This window comes from Elephas maximus, chromosome 5 (genome assembly GCF_024166365.1).
Source record: "Elephas maximus indicus isolate mEleMax1 chromosome 5, mEleMax1 primary haplotype, whole genome shotgun sequence".
NCBI lineage: Eukaryota > Metazoa > Chordata > Mammalia > Proboscidea > Elephantidae > Elephas > Elephas maximus.
In genome coordinates, this window is record NC_064823.1 from 6,800,111 (window position 1) to 6,820,275 (window position 20,165).

The 20,165-nt window shown below is 34.4% G+C and overlaps 1 long non-coding RNA gene across 1 annotated transcript; it reads left to right on the forward strand.

The window, feature by feature from the left end:
- Positions 1 to 2,233: 2,233 nt before the first annotated feature.
- Positions 2,234 to 19,784, forward strand: LOC126077481 (uncharacterized). Its single transcript, XR_007517761.1, has 3 exons — positions 2,234 to 2,295; positions 4,382 to 4,525; positions 19,652 to 19,784. It is a non-coding gene; the product is annotated as an uncharacterized LOC126077481 (long non-coding RNA).
- Positions 19,785 to 20,165: the final 381 nt, after the last annotated feature.

A 20,165-nucleotide genomic window follows, 5' to 3' on the forward strand; every position in this document is an offset into this window, starting at 1 on the left:
TTTGGCTGCTAACCAAAAGGTTGGCAGTTTGCATCCACCAGCTGTTCCTTGGAAACCCTGTGGGACGTACAAAGAGAGAGAGAGATAATTAGTCACTACTTCCGAGAGAGAGAGAAATTTATATTAAGGAAATAGCTTTTTTTTTTTTTTTTTTTAGTAGTAGAGGCTAGAAATTCCGAAGTTCATGGGTCAGGCTGGAGGCTTCTCCTAACTTACCTAGCTGCAGCGGCAGGCCAACCCAAGATTGACAGGTCAGACAGCAGGTCAAGGGAACTTCCTTTCAACTGATTGGCTGCTCGTAGCAGATCTCATCTTGGAGATGACTACATTATATCAGGTCTCATTGTGGAGGTGATTACATCATTACATAGCTGCCAAACTACATAACTGCCAAACCGCTGAGAATCATGGCCCAGCCAAGCTGACACACAACCCCAACCATCACAGTCATCATGAGGAAAAATGCTGATGTGAACAAAGGTAAAAGACCCTAGAAATGTTAGCAGCGATATATTAGTTATAATGTATCATGACCAAGTAGGTCTCATCCCAGGCATAAAAGGAAGGATTAGGCATATAGAGAATCTACTTATGTCATTTTTCTTATTTAAAGTTAAAGGAGGAAAAAAAAATTATGATTAGGTACATAGCTGTTGAAAAAGTTTTTACTGAACATGAATACCCGTTATCATAAAAATTTTTAGGAAACTAAGGACTCAAGACACATCCTAAAGATAATAAAGAGCAAACCCAAGACAAAAAAAAAAAAAAAACTAATAAAGAGCAAACCCAAGACAACATAGTATTTAATGGTGAAATGTTAGTATTTTCCTGAAAATTGAAAAATGAAAAAAAAAGTATGCTTTCAGTACTTCTATTCACCATTTGTAGCTGTTGTTTTATTCAATTCAGGAAAAGAAAATAAATAGCATGAGGATTAGAGAGAAGAAAAAGTCTTTAGGACTTGCAGATATTATACTATGGAGCCTGAAAACCAGTAATACACTGACAAATGAATAGTGTGTGTAAGATTTTTAAGGCTATAAAATCATTATAAAATTACTTACATTCTTATTCATTAGATAAAAAGAATTAAAAAAATGAATTTAAAAAGGATAAAATTAATAATATGGTATATAAAGGAACACTTCTGGTAAATGTACAACCTTTCTGGAGAATTTTTTTTTTTTTTTAATTTTTATTGTGCTTTAAGTGAAAGTTTACAAATCAAGTCAGTCTCTCACACAAAAACTTATATACACCTTGCTACATACTCCCAATTGCTCTCCCCCTAGTGAAACAGCACACTCCCTCCCTCCATGCTCTCTTTTCATGTCCATTTCTCCAGCTTCTAACTCCCTCCACCCTCTCATCTCCCCTCCAGGTAGGAGATGCCAACATAGCGTCAAGTGTCCACCTGATCCAAGAAACTCACTCCTCACCAGCATCCCTCTCCAACCCATTGTCCAGTCCAATCCATGTCTGAAGAGTTGGCTTTGGGAATGGTTCCTGTCCTGGGCCAACAGAAGGCCTGGGGGCCATGACCACCAGGGTCCTTCTAGTCTCAGTTAGGTCATTAACTCTGGTCTTTTTATGAGAATTTGGGGTCTGCATCCCACTGCTCTCCTGTTCCCTCAGAGGTTCTCTGTTGTGTTCCCTGTCAGGGCAGTCATTGGTTGTAGCCAGGCACCATCTAGTTCTTCTGGTTGAGAATATCTTTTTTTTTTATTTTTTAAAGAATTAAAAGATGATCTAAAGAAATGAAGGCATATATTCTGTGTTATTGAATAAAAAAGATTCACCATCACAAAGATGTCAATTCTTTCCCCATTAATGCTATAGCTAATAAGCCAATAAGAGAGTGATGGTCAAGATACAGAGAGTGAAATTTTGTATTACATGTTGAAATTTCAAATCGATATTTCTGAGCCTTTAATATTCACCTCCCAAATTTTCCATTAAGTCAATTCCATATTTTAGCAACAATGTAGTTTTAGGTACCAAATTCTGTATCACTTAGAAAACCAAAAAAACACAAATGATAGTGGCTTAAATTGTTCTCTCACAAAGATAATCCAGAGCTAGTTCTGGAGAAAGGCAGATCACAGCTGGTATGGGACCTCCATAGTCTTTCAGGTACATAATCATCTTCTATCTTTTTTGTGTCATACTCAACATGAAGTTCCAACTTTATAGTCACAAGATCTACATTTCCATCTGTAATGTCCGTGTTTCAGGCAACTGGAAGAAGGGCAGTGAAAAGGACCCACTGAAGAACCTTCCCAGCAGACTCAGGTATCAATTTTTGCATATATTTCAGTTACTACTTTTAGCTGTAAAAGAATCAGGAATCTATATTTTAACTGGCTTACTCAAAATTATTTCTGCTACTAAAAAAAAAAAAAATGATTGGAGGGAGCATTGATTGGATAGGCAGCTAAGAGTTTCCACCCCTCCAAGCTCTGAAAGATATCACATGCTCTCCAACTCCACCTCAAGTGAGTGCAGTCACTTTTGAGATACTTATTAAATATTTTTATTTACTATTATTTAAATTTTGTTATTACTGTATTCATATTTATTTACACATTGATTAAAATTTAAATTTAAAATATCTTTATTTTAAAATATTTATTAATTAAAATTTTTAAATTTATTTATAAATAGAAAATCTGTATTATGAAGCTATTATTATAATAAAATTATAATTTAAATTAATAATTAAATAGTTTTAATGGTGTATCAGGGTTGTTTCTCTCTTACAAATTGATTCTTCAAATGTTTTCTGAGTTTGGAGAATAGATGAAGTATCCTGATGGTAGTTAGAGAGGAGCAGTGAGTTTACATGCTTATCCTTTTCTTGAGTCTTATACTCGTCTCCAAGCAGACGTCCCTCACACTTTGGCCAAAGAGCATCGCACAGGTATTTCTTAATTAATGGAGCAGCCTATGCTCTGAGTGTTGTCAAAGTTCTTGGGTTTACCTGCAAGTGACTCAGCACTATCTTGGTTCTTTCTGAGCCTTGGCTGCTTCCTCGTTCAGATTCTGGTAAATCTGTTGCCATTTGCAGGCCCACATGGCAGGCCTTCTGGCTTCCAATGGGAGGAGCATGCGGGAATCTTTGGATTCTTTCCAAGAGACATGAAAGCTGCAGTAGAAATTCTGGCCTTCTTGTCAAAAAATGTATTGCTATACTTGTTAACATGCTGCTGCTAAGTCATTGCTTTCTGGCTTAGGGACAATCTCTCACCAAAGATGAAAATGGGTAGCATAATACAAACATCCATGTCTTATGATTCCAGTCTGCATCCTACATAAGCTTTTTTTCAGTTTATACTTACCTTCTTTTGGTTCAAGCTCAAGAACAAGAGCAAAGCAATTTGAGTCTAACCTCTTTTACATCCCTCTTTCTTCTCTTTTGCCTGCCTTCTTTCTCGATTTAGAAGAGTTATCTCTCCTTTCTGTCAGTTAGGAACTCATTGACAAGATACTCTAATTATTCCTCATTGTATTTTCAAGTGGCTTCTCCTCTTCTGTTCAATAAGTCAAATAGCTTAAGCTTAGTGAAGTAAGGACAGCCAAATAATTTATTTTATAAAGAAAAGAAAAAAGATTCTGTCGAATACTGTGTACGTATTTTTCATATGATTCGCTCTAGACCTTTGAAGATTATCCTACATGGATGTTCATTCTTTCCCAAACTCACTTGACTCTCAAGTTTCACAAGAGGAAATAACAAAAGTTCAGCCCCCTCAGACCCTCACCATGTCTTATAAATTTTGCTGACTCAGAAAGCCACAGAATGCTAGTACTTTTTCTCTAGCCTAGTTCTGTTGCCAAGGAAGAAGATAAGAATGAGCTTTGGTCTCAATGCCCACTTCTTCCTCAGGGAAATGTGAAAAGGAGAACGTTTGAACAATAGATTGAAGAAAGCAACAGTGAGGTGATTCCATTCTGAATTGGAACTGTCTCTCTCTTACAGCATCTGAAAAGAAATATTTCTTGCCATTACAAATAATACGAACTTTTCGGTCTATTTCTTGTTCACTAATGATAATTTCTTATTATTCTAGAGGAAAGGTCTTCCTCCACTCTTTCCAAGGTTTCAGTACAACCATTCCTTATATGAGTATTGACTAACAGTGAATGACGATGTGCTCAAATTGGTTACTTAGGTAATTATTTCTAGTCTCGATCTCAGACATTAGAGAGCTATAGTAGGGTGGGGTGACATCACTCTCAGGATTTTGACTTAAAACTCTAACAATTAATAGATAAAACTTTTAAGCATTTGCAGTGAGCCAGTCACTGTCTTTAGTGCTGTATCTGTTTTATCTCATGTACTCCTCCCAACAACCCTATTAATATCTTTATTTTACAGATTAGAAGACTGAGGCACAGAGGGTTTACGTAACTTGTCTAAGGTCATGCAGCTAGAAAGTGGTGAACTCAGTGCAAGCAACCTGGCCCAGAATCTGTGATTTGAGCAACATATTATACTGCCATTCTCAGATTCATGAACCTGGTAAGATATATTTACTAATCAGATAAAGTTTCTGACATGAAAGTTAGTTTACAAGATCATGGAGTGTAATGAATTGGCTAAAATTTTTCCATTCTTGGATGCAAGAAACTGTTTTGGAGAACAGCCATATTACTCTATAATAAAAAAATAGACATGTGTATTTCCAAGCAATACTGGATTTCTTTTCAAATAGCTATGACAGGGATACGTATGGGCTAGTTAAATATATTAAAGATACCAAAACAAAACAAACAAAAAAACCCATTGCCATCGAATTGATTCTGACTCATAGCTACCCTATAGGATAGAGTAGAACTGCCCCATAGAGTTTCCAAGGAGCACCTGGTTGATTTGAACTGCTGACTTTTTAGTTAGCAGCTGTAGCATTTAACCACTACGCCACCAGGGTTTCCATATTAAAGATAGGGAAGTATTAATCAGCCTTGAAAATCTACAAAGATTGTTGAGTTGAGAGAAGTTTCTGAGAAGTGATTCAGCCAAAACCTACATGACCTGGTCTTGAGATGTAAACGATAGAAGAAAGAGAGAGAATGTACTAACAATTCTGATGAGAATGAAAAGAAGAAAAAGAAATGGATAAATAATTAATTAAAAAGGTAACAGTCTTGAAAGGCAAATTTAAGGAGAAAGAATTGATCATATTTATAGAATGAGGAAAATTGGTGCCAATAAAGAAGAAGAGATTATATATAAGACAGAGGGGGATAAGTATGTAAAGAGATTGGATGTTGGTATTCTGTTTTACAATAAAATATCAGCCCACAAATTAGTAATTCTTTTGAGATAACTAACCCTAGGAAGGTTAGAGAATTTTCTTAATGGCAACATGGGAGATTATCAAGAAACAACTTTGGAATGTGTAGTAGAACACCAAAAGTAGTCTAGGTACTGAAAGCAGGGGACATTGGAGTATTCAGTTTTCTGAAGTGTATGATAGGAGATCATTCAAATGAGAAACAATTTTGGAGTATAGAGCGGGGAGACTTGAAGTCAGGAAGGTTCTGAAATCAGTGAACACTTGTCTTTTTGGGAAAAGAGGGGGGCAAATATGGAAAGTGGGAGAGCTACAGAGATGAATTTCAACTAATATGAAATTTTTATTATGATCTGTCCATTTAGTAGAATTCATTGCAATTTTAGCGTTCAAGAAGCAATTAGAGGCAAATATATGTCAGACTGAAAGTAATGTGATGAATGTGAATGGATGTAATTTTTCAGTGCTATACAAAACTACTGGCATGCTGCAGCTCTATTCTACGTATAATGGGAAAATTACCATGAGAATTTGTCTTCTAGGTCATTCACTCACAAATTTAGCTGCACTTCCTTTTGTGTAATGGTGCATTTTCACCATCATGTATCTTGATCTGTCAACTACCTCTAGACTCTTTTGTTGAATTCCTAAATAAGTAAGTGCCTTTGATACAGTTAAAGAATTCTTATAAAGAGGATTTTAACAAAAACAAAACAAAAAAAAGCCTTCTCAGAATGAATCTGCTTGGGATTTCTAAATTTTTTTTTTTCTTCTTATATATAAAAAAGAAAATTTCAACTATAACAGCTTCTGGGAGATTATAAGTGCTATAAAAAATACTAAGTTTCTCTGTTACCACTTCCCAGTTCCTTTTTGGTAGCTATTTTTTATGGCATTCGGATATTCAGAATGTAAAAGAAACAGTGAGACTAATCTGGCTTATTTACTCTTTAAAAAAAAAGAAAGAAAGAAACAAAACCTTTACAGTTGAGTTGGTTCCAAATGATAGTGACCCTACAAGACAGAGTAGAACTGCTGCATAGGGTTTCCAAAGAGTGGCTCATGTATTCAAACGATAACTTTTTTGTTAGCAGTGAGCTCTTAACCACTCATTTTTACTCTTAAATAAGCTGGATTAGTCTCACTGTTTCTTTTACATTCTAAATATCCAAATGCCATAAATACCAAAAAGGAAGGAACTGGGAGGTGCTAACAGAGAAAGTTGGTATTTTTTATAGCACTTATAATCTTCCAGAAGCTTTGACAGTTGGAATTTTCTTTTTCTTTTCTTTTTTTTATTGTAAGTCTCTGAAGTGAGCGTTATTATTACTATCATATTATTTTTGCAATCACCTACAAATTATGTAACTACGTGGAGTGACACAAATCCTCTGGATTTTAGTCTCAGTGCTAACAGTTCTCAAAAATAATGTTCTAAATAACCCATCATGTCTCTGTTCCTGTTGTTATCATTCAGTGAACAGAGTAACAACATCCCCTACAGCAGCCTCTTCCCCCAAATGCCCTTCTCACCCTTTAGCCAGGTCTACAACTTGAATATTTCCACTGTACTATCCTTTAGGCCTATTCTATCCACATCAATTTCTCTGAGCATTTTTTCCCATTTTTGTCATAACCAGGAAGAAAAGTATAAAAAAAGTTTGCCAAGTATTAGGAAAAAAGCAAATACATAAGGGACAGATAAAATGATATGGATACATGTGGAGGTGAGAGCTTATGAATCTTCTGTTTTGCATCAATTTTCTTGGGGATATAGCAAGCTGAGAGTGAGGAGGGGAATGGTGTGGTAGAACAGAGAGAAAAAAACATGAATTACTCATCTACGATAGTGCAAGAATGACTGGACTGCCAGAATGTAGTAGGAATATTGAGCAAAAGCTAAGGTCTTTTTAGGATTAATTATCATGAATTTCAAAGGAAAATCTGACATCAAAGCTGCACGCTTTTCTTCAGCAATGCTCAGCTGCATGGGTGGAGGCAAGAAATAGGTTGTTGTTAGTTGCCTTCGAGTTGATTCCAACTGATGACAACTCTATGTGTGCAGAATAGGATTGCTTCATTGGGTTTTCAGATCTGTGACATTTAGAATGCTGGATATACATTAGCGTTTATTTTACCTAACCAAGTATAATGAGTAAGACTAGCTAAGGAAGTTGAGGGTGTATCCATGCATATAGTTGTAATTATTAACCTTGACTTTAATTTTGTTAAAGAAAGGAATGAGGCTATTTGATTGTTTAAAGAAAGCTAAAGGAAATAGGATCACAGTAAGTTCAAAAGCGGTCAAACCTTTGTAGAAGTTAAGATTCTATGTGGAACGAGGTGGGAAATTATGTGTGATTTGTCAAAGAATGGGATGGCTAAAATCAAGACTATGGAGGAGATTCAGTTTGTTATTGATCAAGTGACCACATTATTTATCTTCCAGTCTGGGACACTTTTGGTCACTGGACACATTCACACAACATACTGATATAAGATACCAAACCAAAACCAAACCCACTGACACTGAGTTGATTCTGACTCATAGTGGCCCCATAGGGCTTCCAAAGCAGTAAGTCTGTACAAAAGCAGACTACCACGTCTTTCTCCTGCAGAGCCAGTTGTGGCTTCGAACTACCTACCTTTCGGTTAGCAGTCCATCATTTCAACCACTGCACCACCAGGGCTCCTTAGTTTAAGGTAGGTAGGGGTATATTATTGCAGGAGAAGAGAAAAAGATTTATGATAACAGACCTGGAAAGATTATGTATGGATATAACCTACCAAGGATTAAGGCAGAATTTTGCTGGAAATACAGACAAGGAGATTGAAATAAAAACCTTCCAGGAAACAGTGGAAGAAACCATGGATCGTCAGATGAACGCAACAAGAATAGTCAATTGTGTAAAATTGAGACCTTGGAAGTTTAGATTTCTTTCACCTATGCATCCAATATCTATACTTTAATCCAATAAAAAAAAAGATAATATCCATTGTTATAATCACAGTACCAAGTATTATAAGTACTCAATCAATATTTTCTAAATGAACGAATGAGTGCAATTAAGCATTGTATATGAATGCATATTTTTCATGTGGTGCCATGAAGATGTCTGGATCCAAACTTCCTAAGGAATTTGTGGGAGTATTTCCAAGAAAGGAATATCTCTAAGAAGGGAGTAATATGACATCTTAATGGTTCTATTTTAAAGTATTTCAAGGTCTGTTTTATCTTATCTCATACTTCTGCAGCAAAAATCATAGATTCAAACGACCTAATTAAAGCAAATACACGTCAAGATATTGCAGTTGCTTTAAATAGAACTCCCTTTATCTCAGTGGAGTTTAGGGAAAGCATGGAGAAGATACACCTATGAAGAGGGCTCTACTTTTTTTTTACTATAGACTTTTGTATAATACTAGTGGCTGATCAATTTCAAATTCATCATTGGGTGATATTACTGTGCTATCAACACATAGAATCTGTCCTATCGCATTAATAATGGGAAAAAACCATCTCCTTCTACAATTAGATAACCAACCATAAGAGAACATGAATGTTTTCTTAATACTACCCAGATTCACTTCTTCTCTGGTTACATTTACTGAAAGGATTAGAATGTTTTGTTTTTAATTTATAGTGTTTTTTCTTGTTAATGATTATGGAATTACAATATCTGGACATATGCCACTGCACTTAGGTAGATAGGTGCAGAACTTAAAATGATCTGAAAACGATAACTCTTCTTTTTCCAAAGCAATGACCAGTGCACACAACAAAACAATGTAGGAAGAGTTCTTGCATCAAAATCCATATTGTGTAACTCTTTCAAATTATGTCCCTTAGAGCTTTAAAATCTCTCCTGGGATGAATCTGAGTTGCCACAAGAGTTGAGTCAGAAGGGCAGTAAGTTTCCCCTTAAGCCATTCACCCTTGGTATAACAAGAGAATCTCCACTTAGATCTATTTCACATTGAAATCTCTGTTAAAATACTATGTTGTTTGATGTTCTCTACTGGTGTTTATTTTTTTTTTTCTTTGCTCCTACAGTTGTATATCTAGTGATATATATGACTGGCGAAACGCTTGGGTTTATTATAAATAAAGGATCTGTCTTAGCTATTTGAGTATTCTAATCTTACTGGTTTATTGTCTCTAAATTTTCAGAACTTGATACTTTGGCCTTGAAATAGATGTAATCCTTAATTTAAGATAAATGGTATTACTTTACAAGAGTAAAGGGTTGCATTGTTGAATGAGAACCAGATTTACTCTGTTTCAATTGATTAAAATTAGGATTAACAAGCAGAATTTTTCTGAGCCTGATTTTAGCTCCATACAAGTGCATTTTTATTTAATACAGCACTGCACAAAACGGGATACTTTATTTGATAGTGAACTTCCCATTGTTACATCTATTCTACAGGGATGCATATGGACTTTATTTACGGATATATTAAAACTTTCAAAAATTTATTTTAAGACTGTATGATTTCTCCATATAAAAGTGGGCTATTTTTCATTTAATTATTTGCATGATTTATTTGATACATTTATTTGAATTTTATAGATTACACATAGATGAATAAAGTCCACCTACTTTATAAAGATAAAAAGAAAACTCTAAGCCCTTCATGTGGGGTCACTAAGAATGTTAGTCTTGTTATATGTGCCTTAATTTGTTTGCACACTTTTTATTGCTGGAAAGGGAGGAATTTTTCTCAAGAAATAACTTTTTCAATATATTTTAATATTTGATCACCTTGTAGAACAAAAAAGCTGTTTATATGCATATTAAACATACACCAACTCATTTTATAATTGGTTCAAACATCCAATTTTAATAAAGAAATGTATTATTAAAATTGTTCAATCACCAAATTAAAACTCAATGCTATCAAGCTGATTCCTACCCATAGCGACCGGATTGCACAGAGTAGAACTCCCCCATAGGGTTTCCAAGGCTGTAATCATTGCAGAGTCAGGCTGCCATGCCTTTCTCCCTTGGAGCAGCTGGCGGGTTTGAAATGCCAACTTTTCGGTTAGCAGGTGAGTGCTTAACCATTTTGACACCAGGGCTCCTCACTCGCCAAATTAGATCATAAGAAATAATAAAAAATAATTCCATACTGATAGAATACTTGTTCTTGGTGTGCTTCTTCCTTGCTAGTTAAGTGAATTTATTTTGAGAGAGTTTGATTTCTATTAGGCCCACTGGGATGGTGTGAAGCCTGAACCAAAGGCCTTCAAGGAATGCAATGTGTAGACTTAATTATCTTGTTTAAGTTGCCACACTTCACAATAGCCAAATATTCTGTGAATCAATGTGCTATCAAATCCATAGGCTTTAAGTCACTGTATTTGAGTAGTAAACATGTTCCTTTCTAAGAGCTACTGGCTTGACAGAAACCCTAGGTACGAGATCATTTACCTCCAGGAGACTGCTTAAGCAAACTACCTAGGGAGCCTGTGACATAGCAGATTAATATTCCATACGATGATGAGAAAGAGGGAATCTTCCCAGTTCTCTTTCTGCCATAAATGTGCAGGTCATTGTGGTTAGGTTATCTTGTAGAAGACAAAAGTGCTCAGGTATACCAGCTGGGATTAAAATCACTTCTTTTAGTCACCACCTAGATTATTTCCATTTTTAAAACATTTCATTCGATATTTCATCTCTCAGTGCACCAAAAGGCAGTACAGATATCAAAACATTCAAAAAGATAAATTCTGAGGTACCAGAAAGGTATGTAATTTTCAGATTTTATCAGACTCAGCAGACAGGCAGTTTGAGAAAGAAATATGATCTCCAATTATTTAAATGTTTCACAGAAGCAAAAGTAGTAAATTGATCAGAGAAGTTATATTTTGGAATGATAGCAACAAAATTTCTTCTTCCCATGTATGTTAAAGTATTTTCTCCAAACTAACACATTTTGTTTCTGATCATTTTTCATATGGAAATACTATAAATTTTATTTAAAAAAAAATTATTGTGATTTGATTTAAACTAGCATGGTGGAAAGGTTAGAATAGTCTATTGTTCTTAGCGTTATTGAATTGTTTCAGTACATTTAAGCAACTTTAATAGGTCTTTTTATATGAGTTTATTCCTAATCAAAACCAAACCCATTACTGGTGAGTTGATTCCAACTCATAGGGACTCTGTAGGACTGAGTAGAGCTGCCCTATATGGTTTCCAAGGAGAGGCTGGTGGATTTGAAATGCCGACTTTTGGTTAGCAGCTGAGCTCTTAACCACTGTGCCATGAGGGCTCCAGTTTTTTCTAGTCCATGATATATTAGTTCATATATTAATTATTTAGAATTAACATTTGAATAATTAATTTATGTATTTATCTATCATTTATTTGAGAAGTGTATATATACATATATATACTTTTTTTTTTAATAATCCACTACAAGTTTATACCACAAGATATACGTGAACAGAATTTTGGCCAAAAGGGGAAAAAAAAATTCATGTAATTAGGGTGATGACAAAATCATTTTAACTTACCTTCAGTTACCTGAAATAAATTATATCGACTTTATAATAACCATTATTGAGAGAAATAGACTTGAACTGAGTTTCTTTAGTCAAAGTGACAACCTAATGAGAAGTCAATAATTTAGGGCAGAAATTAGACATTTTTCTACTTTTATTTTGAACTTGATTTTTTAGCAGGGATATTTAAAACATATGCAAAGAACCATGATATAATCATGAAATATGAAACTGAAAAAAGGCATATCATCTCATTATGAGTTAAAAGTTCAAATAGCTTAAAAGATTTTTTCCTCTATTTTTATTTTCATCATTGTTCTCATGTTTACTAAAAAAAAAATCAGACTGTATGTTTAGGCACTTTAATGATATATATATAACGGAAACCCTGGTGGCCTAGTGGTTAAGTGCTACAGCTGCTAACCAAAAGGTCGGCAGTTCGAATCTGCCAGGTGCTCCTTGGAAACTCTGTGGGGCAGCTCTACTCTGTCCTACAGGGTCGCTATGAGTCGGAATTGACTCGACGTGCATCACTGGGTTTTTGGTTATTTTACACACACACACACACACACACATATATATATATATACACACACACACAGAAAGAAAGCCTGTTAAATATATTATTTTCCCTGACCTAGATGTCAGTAAAGTGACTTTTTGAAAAAGTATCGAAAATACTTTTTTTAAATCATAGTTAGTTTAAAAAATATGTAAAGACGCTAATGTGATAATACTATCTCATTTCTTCCTCAAGCAAGGAAGAGAAAAAGTAAACATCCATCTATGTAGCATCAGTAGTCCTGGTAGTACAATGGCTAACCGAAAGATTTGCATTTCAAACCCACCAGCTGCTCCACCAGAGAAAAGACCTGGTGATCTCCTTGTGTAAAGATTACACCCTAAGAAACTCTATGTGGCAGTTCTACTCAAAATCAACTCAGAGGCTAGGAATGCTGGTAATTTGTATACAGATTATACGGCAATTCAAAAGTAAGAAAAAAAGGTAAGGCTCTGAAATGTTATGGCAAATGCCTTTGTATCTATTTTTAACTATTTACCCATGTTTTCATTTCTTCCTTTCACTTTAGCTATTATGTGTTCAAGAGCAGGTTTCAGAGTCTCTTCTGGCATCCATTTAGCTCTCTTTTTTTTTTTTCTCTTCTGTCTTTTCAATGACCTTTTGCTTTCTTTATGAATGATGTCGTCGATGTCATCCCACTACTCTTATGGTCTTCAGTCATTAGTGTTAATGTGTGAAATCTATTCTTGAGATGGTTTCTAAATTCAGGAGGGGTATACTCAAGGTTGTACTTTGGCTCTTGTGAACTTCTTTTAATTATCTTCAGCTTCAACTTGACCTTGCATATGAGCAATTAATGGTCTGTTCTGCAGTTTACCCCGGCCTTGTTCTAACTCATGATATTGAGCTTTTTCATAGCGGCATCGGGATTGGAGAAAGACTCATTAACAACCTGTGACATGCAGATGACACAACCTTGCTTGCTGAAAGTGCAGTAGACTTGAACCACTTACTGATAAGTCAAAGACTACAGCTTTCAGTACAGATTTTACCTTAACATAAAGAAAACAAAAATTCTCACGACAGGACCAATAAGCAACATTGTGATAAACAGAGAATATATTGAAGTTGTCAAGGATTTCATTTTACTTGGATCCACAATCAATGCGATGACCCAAGCCATGGTATTTTCAGTCACCTCATATGCATGCAAAAGCTGGGCAATGAATAAGGAAGCCTGAAGAAGAATTGATGTTTTTGAATTATGTTGTTGGATAAAAATACTGAATATACCATGGACTGCGAGAAGAACGAACAAATCTGTGTTGGAAGAAGGCAGAATGCTCTTTAGAGGAAAGAAAGGTGAGAATTTCCCTCACATTCTTTGGACATGTTATCAGGAGAGACCAGTCCCTGGAGAAGGACATCATGCTTGGTAAAGCAGCGGGTTTGTGAAAAAGAGAAAGATCCTTAATGAGATAGATTGACACAGTGACTGCAACAATGGGCTCAAACGTAGCAATGACTGTGAGGATGGTGCAGGACCAGGAAGTGTTTTTTTCTGCTCTACGTGGAGTCACTATGAGTCAGAACTGACTCGAGGCACCTAGCAACAGCACCAACCTCTGTTTTGAATTTTTATTTCATCTCTCACTAACCTTTGTAAATGTTTGTATGTAACTCATCTTCTCAGAAGGTAATAATGTAAAGGAGTATTTTCTCAGCAGTTAGTTTATAAACTATGGTTAGTTACTCCTCAAATTTGTGAAATATTTCAAGATGCAACATAATCCCAGGATGAAAATGAATGCCTCGAAACATAACCTCTCTTGAACAAACTTTTTGTTGACTATATTTAACTTAGAATAGTTGAATTTAGCTAGCTGTAGTTGAAATAATGCTGTTACAAGGACCCTTAAATTTCAGTATCTTACATAACTAACAGGTATTTTCACTGCTACAGTTATGAAGGACATTTAGAGTTTAGTTGCTTATGGCTGGGCTCGGCTTGGTTTGGCCATGCTTGGCTAGTGGCCACAGGCAGAATAATCATGTGGAAACATCAAGTATCAGTAGTGCTAGGAAGAACAGTTCCACTAGTCTAAACAAAATGGACAATGCTGTAGAGTCAAGTGGCAAGAGGTATCATGAATAATTCTTTTATGGAGGAGACAAAGACCTGGGGTCACTAATCCAATCTACCTATAAAATTTTGCTGGTGATTATTCTAAATTTCAGGTGTAAATATTTCATGGGGGAACTGAATATTGGGTTTATTGACTCTGAATTTCTGTTTATAGTACAGAAAACGGTTTGGTCAAAATCTCAATCAGAATCTAAATTGAACATGATTCTTCCTAATTAGCTTCACTGCTTATTGGACAAGCCCCAGGCACACTAGGCAATCTGTACGACTCAACAAGCTTATTAGGGCCCTTAGAGTCATGTACTGAATCTACCAATGGTTAAACCATGAATTTGATTGCTGTCCTTGATTCTAGGGAAATATATTACTTAATTTTATGGCAGAAAGGTAGATTTTAATAAGTATCATTTAATAGTAAAATCAAGATAAGTACCAATTTATTTTTTAAATGAATATTTAAATTTAGTGGCCCTTTATATTCATTGTATTAATCAACACAAGATTCCTGAGAATATTTTATTATTATTATTATTGTATCATTTTCCATATAAGGAAAAACCGAGGCATAGCTGAGATAAATTACTTGATGAAGGTTAAAAAAAAAATTATTAAGGTACTGATATAGCTAGATAACAAAATATACTTAATGTTCTAGTAAATCAATGATGGGCTCAAACATAGCAACAATTGTGAGAATGGTGCAGGACCAGGCAGTGTTTCCTTATGTTGTATGTAGGGTTGCTATGAGTAGTTGCAACTGACTCAACACACCTAACAACACAACAACAGCATAGTAAATCTTGTAGTCTATGTAGTAAAATTGATAAAATTTGTAAGACAATTTAATACATGGCATAGCAATAGAAATGCCAGTGCAATAGAATAAAGAATACAAGAAAAGAATGTATATAATATAATCTCTCTTTCATATATATATAAATAAATACAATATATATATTATATATAAATAAATATAATATATATATAGAGAGAGAGCCCTGGTAGGGTAGTCGTTAAACATTCAGTTGCTGGCCAAATGGTTGGCAGTTCAAATCCACCAGCCACTCCTTGGAAACCCTGTGGTACAGCTCTACTCTGTCCTATAGGGTTGTTATGAGTCAAAATCAACTTGATGGCAACAAATTTTATGTAGTAAACATTGTACAAAGTGCTTTAAATTCACCTGTAATTTATTTCTCAAGACAACTCTTTGAAGAAGGTACCATTATAGCCTTATTGAATAAAAAAAAAAAAAAAAAAAAAATTTTTTTTTTTTTGAATAGATGAGATGAAATTGAAGGACAGAAAAGTTAATTAGCTGGATCTTTTTGTTTTATATATATGTGTGTGTGTGTGTGTGTGTGAAGAGAGAGAAAGAGATTTATTATATAGAATAAAAGTGATATTATAAACTCTGAGGTGAAAAATGAATTTATCCATAAATGGTGTGGGAGAATTGACTACTGTGGAAAATAGATGCTAGATGATGATAGGTAGATAGATAGATAGATAGATAGATAGATAGATAGATAGATAGATAGATAGATAGATAGATAGATAGATAGATGATAGATAGATAGGTCGATAGATAGGTCGATAGGTAGATAGATAGATAGATAGATAGATAGATAGATAGATAGATAGATAGATAGATAGATAGATAGATAGATGACAGATAGATAGATAGATAGATGATGGATAGATAGATAATGATGATAAACAGACAGACAGAAGGCTAAGCCCTGTTTCTCTCTTTAAACCAAAATAGGTTTCAGGATGATCAAAGTTATAAACACAGGGAGAAAATATACAATAGAATAAAATAAATAGATAATTTAAAATATATTTCAAAGCAAATCAAAAACCCAAAAGCAATAGAAGAAAATATAAAAACATTGACTATGTAAACATGAAGTCTCCAAAAGCCTAAGCATGTTGCGGATTGGGAAGAAATAGTTGCAACACGTGTAATGGAAAATGGGTTATACGGCTTGTCATTTAAAGGTTGATTAAAATCAATGAGGAAAAGAGAAGGTCAACAAGCCAACGGACAAATTAGCAAAGGATATGGATAAATAATCCTCACCAAACAAATGGATTATAAATTAAAGATGTTAAGCCTTGCTCATAAAGTTAAAATATCAAAGAGATTCATATTTTATATATCAGAATTGAAATTTTGCTAGTATCAGAGCATGCAGAAATAAGCACTATTGCATTAATGATCTGGAATTATTAATTATATTAAAAATGTACACATTCTTTCATGCAGTAAGTTATCTAGGAGAAATTTATTTCACACATTTACTATCAATTACATATAAAGATGTTCATAAATTTAGGTTCTTTTAGGCTTGTTTGTAATAGCACACATAGAAAGTAAATTATATGGATATTTTTTCATAGTGAGTTGATTAAATTATTGAAGGTGAAGCTATTCTCTAAAAGGCTGTACATTTTTTATGGGACAAAATCTTTAAGATACCTTTTCAACTAAATTAAAAAACAAACAAAAACAACAGGACACTGAAAATGTGGATAATACTCTCTTATTTGCATGAAAATAAATACAGTAACTTTTTTGTACTTATACATATGACTTTTTGATGATGATTACCTTTTGAGATGGAATTATTAGCCTAGACTAGGAGAAAACCTCGCTTTTTGTACATAGCTTTTTTTAGTGTTTAATACGTGCAAGAGTTGTTTCATGATTAAAAAACCAGTAATAACGTTAGTAATAGCTATTTTAGTGTTACTGTATGCTAAACGGGGAGCCTGGTGGCTCAGTGGTTAAGAGCACAGCTGCTAACCGCAAGGGCGCCAGTTCAAATCCGTCAGCCCCTCCTTGGAAACCCTATGGAGCAGTTCTACTCTGTCTTACAAGGCCGCTATGAGTCAGAATCAACTTGATGGTAACAACTTTTATATAGTAAACATTGTGCAAAGTGCTTTAAATTCACCTGCAATTTATTCCTCAGGACACCTCGTTGAAGAAGGTACCATTATAGCCTTATTGAGTAGATGAGATGAAATTGAAGGACAGAAAAGTTAAGTAACTGACTGCCATTTGTGTAGTCAGAGAGCAGCTAAGTTAAGGATGCCAGGTCTGTCTCGTTCCCAAGTTTATGCTCTTAAGTACTTCAAACAGATTTCAGGAAGCAAAATAATATCTAAGGTGGAAAGATAGAGCTTATGTGACAAGCTCCTTATCTACTTTTCATTTGACCATACTTAACATTTTTACATGGAAGGACCTCATGGTTATATGTAAATGAGACAAATTAATATCAGGGGTAAAGAAGCAATTCTTCAGTTCTCTGTGGGTGTAATCAGTATTGAGCTCTTTTAAGAGACACAGATAGGGAGCAACATCGACCTACAAACCTAAGGCACTCTCATCTCTAACACGACCTCTTGATTTTTACCCTTATATCTTATCTAAACCTAGTGTGAAAAGCACAAACACGGATTGGTCCTAAAGGAAGTAAACATTTTTAAAAATACATATTTTTTAATTTTTTCTGTAAAAGATAAACATTTTGCCATGTCCATCTGGTCTTAAAAGCTCATCTCTGTAATGGAAACATCTGTGAAAAAAAATAAACAGCTGTGATTCCAAATATAGCAATAGATTTATTTAGTCTTTACAGCACAAAGGCTGGAAATGCGCTACTGCCCAACATGCGAAACGATAGGTTTCATGTGAAACTCTACAGTGCTACATGTTAGAGGAAACGCCATTTTAGAAGCTGAAATTAATGCTAATTTATCTCACTGGAAGATGCTCCTTACGCACAGTCACAGATATTGCACTATATTTTCTACTGTGAATATGTGCACATGTGACTTACAACTCTAATGAAAAGTTGATAAAAGAGTACTTTGTTTTTGTTCTTTTTCTTTCTTTCTTATCAACAGACACGATATGTCAGGGCATATAAATACTGTTATTAAAACATAAGCAAAAGTAGCAATATTTAAAGAAATTTTAGGTAAATACAATCTAGCTGAAATGAACTCTAAATTAAGTATCTTTAAAGAAATAAAAAATATTTTCCTAAAGAAAAAATAATTTTCAGTTTTTTTTCTTTTTCTGACAATAGGTCACACTCCCAATTTCCTTCGTATTCAACAAAACCCAGTACGAATTAAATTCAGAATTATGATTGCACAAGAGAAGATTTTACTCACAAAAATCAAATTATATTGATCATGTTATATTTACTAAGTAGAAAAATGCACTAATATATTTTCAGCAACAAAGACTGAAACAACTGAAAACTGTTTTAATCCATTAAAAGAAGTCATTAATCAAACATCCTGTTTTTCCAGTCATTTTGAATTTTGGGCATTTCTCTGCAGGAGTGATAGTGAGCATCTGGCTTTATATGGTTAACGAATGTGAAATTATATTGAATTTCCTGTTTAGCTAGGGCTATATTAGATGCATGCATTAGTGTTAGTCAGAGTACAATCCCTTAGTATTCTCTTTAAAAACAAACAAAACAAAACAAACTAGCTGCTGCCAAGTCAACTGTGACTCATAGTGATCCTATAGGACAGAGAACTGCCCCACAGGGTTTCCAAGGAGCAGCTGGTGGTTTCAAACTGCTGACCTTTTTGTTAGCAGCTGTAGTTCTTAACTGCTGCGCCACCACAAATAGTCCCTTTACTGGTATATTTTTCAGAATCTGCAATAATTTTTATGAATTAGTTCATGTGGCCACCGAAAAAAAAGTTGTTAAAATGAAATGCAAGGACATAAAATTATATGTTTTTCCATTTTCAGTGCTAATAGAGATAAATAAAACTACAAAACCAATTTGGGATTTTAATTTAAAGATATTTAAGTATGCCTTTTCATAGAAAAGAAAAGACTAAATTCATCCACTGGGTGATAAGAAGGCAATGGAGAGCGAGGAGGGTGAAGAGAAAAGGTACAAGAAGGAAAATAAACTTTCTTGAACAGTATGTGCTTTGTATACCTGAAAACCCTTTATCCTCATAATGTTTGTTTTATATTATCCAATCTAAAAGTGAGAAAATTTAGGTAGCAAGAAGTTAAATATCTTGCCTATGAACACATAAGTAGTAAGGGAAAAAAGTAGGATTGACCCATCTCTTTTGATCTTCAAAGCTCATTTATTTTTTTCCCATTTATTTTGCAGTTATTGTTTTCTGCCATCAAGTCAGCCCACGACTTATGGAAACCCCTCGCACAACAGAATGAAATGCTGCTGGGTCCAGCACCATCTCCATAATAAGTTAAGGATCGACCATTATTATCCACAGGGTTTAAGTTGGCTGATTTTTGGAAGTAGATCACCAGGCCTTTTTTCTCTAGCTCATATTAAAACAGAGGCAAACAAGAGGAAAAAAAAGAGACTAGGTAGCTATTCAGTATGAAATAAAAATGTTGCTTCACATTGGACATTAATTCTGTAAATGCTTTGGTAAAATTAGCCTAATGTTTCCTCAACTTGTGTTTGAAGACCACAAGCATAAGTACCACTAGGGGTGTTTCTTAGAAGACGTATTCTTGGGTATAAAAAAAAAAAAAATAGAAGACGTATTCTTGGGTATACACCCAAAAAATTAATCAAAATCATTGATATGGGAATGAAGTCATTAAAAAAAAAAAAAAATTTTAGAGACTACAAAAAGAGCTTAAAAACAACCAAT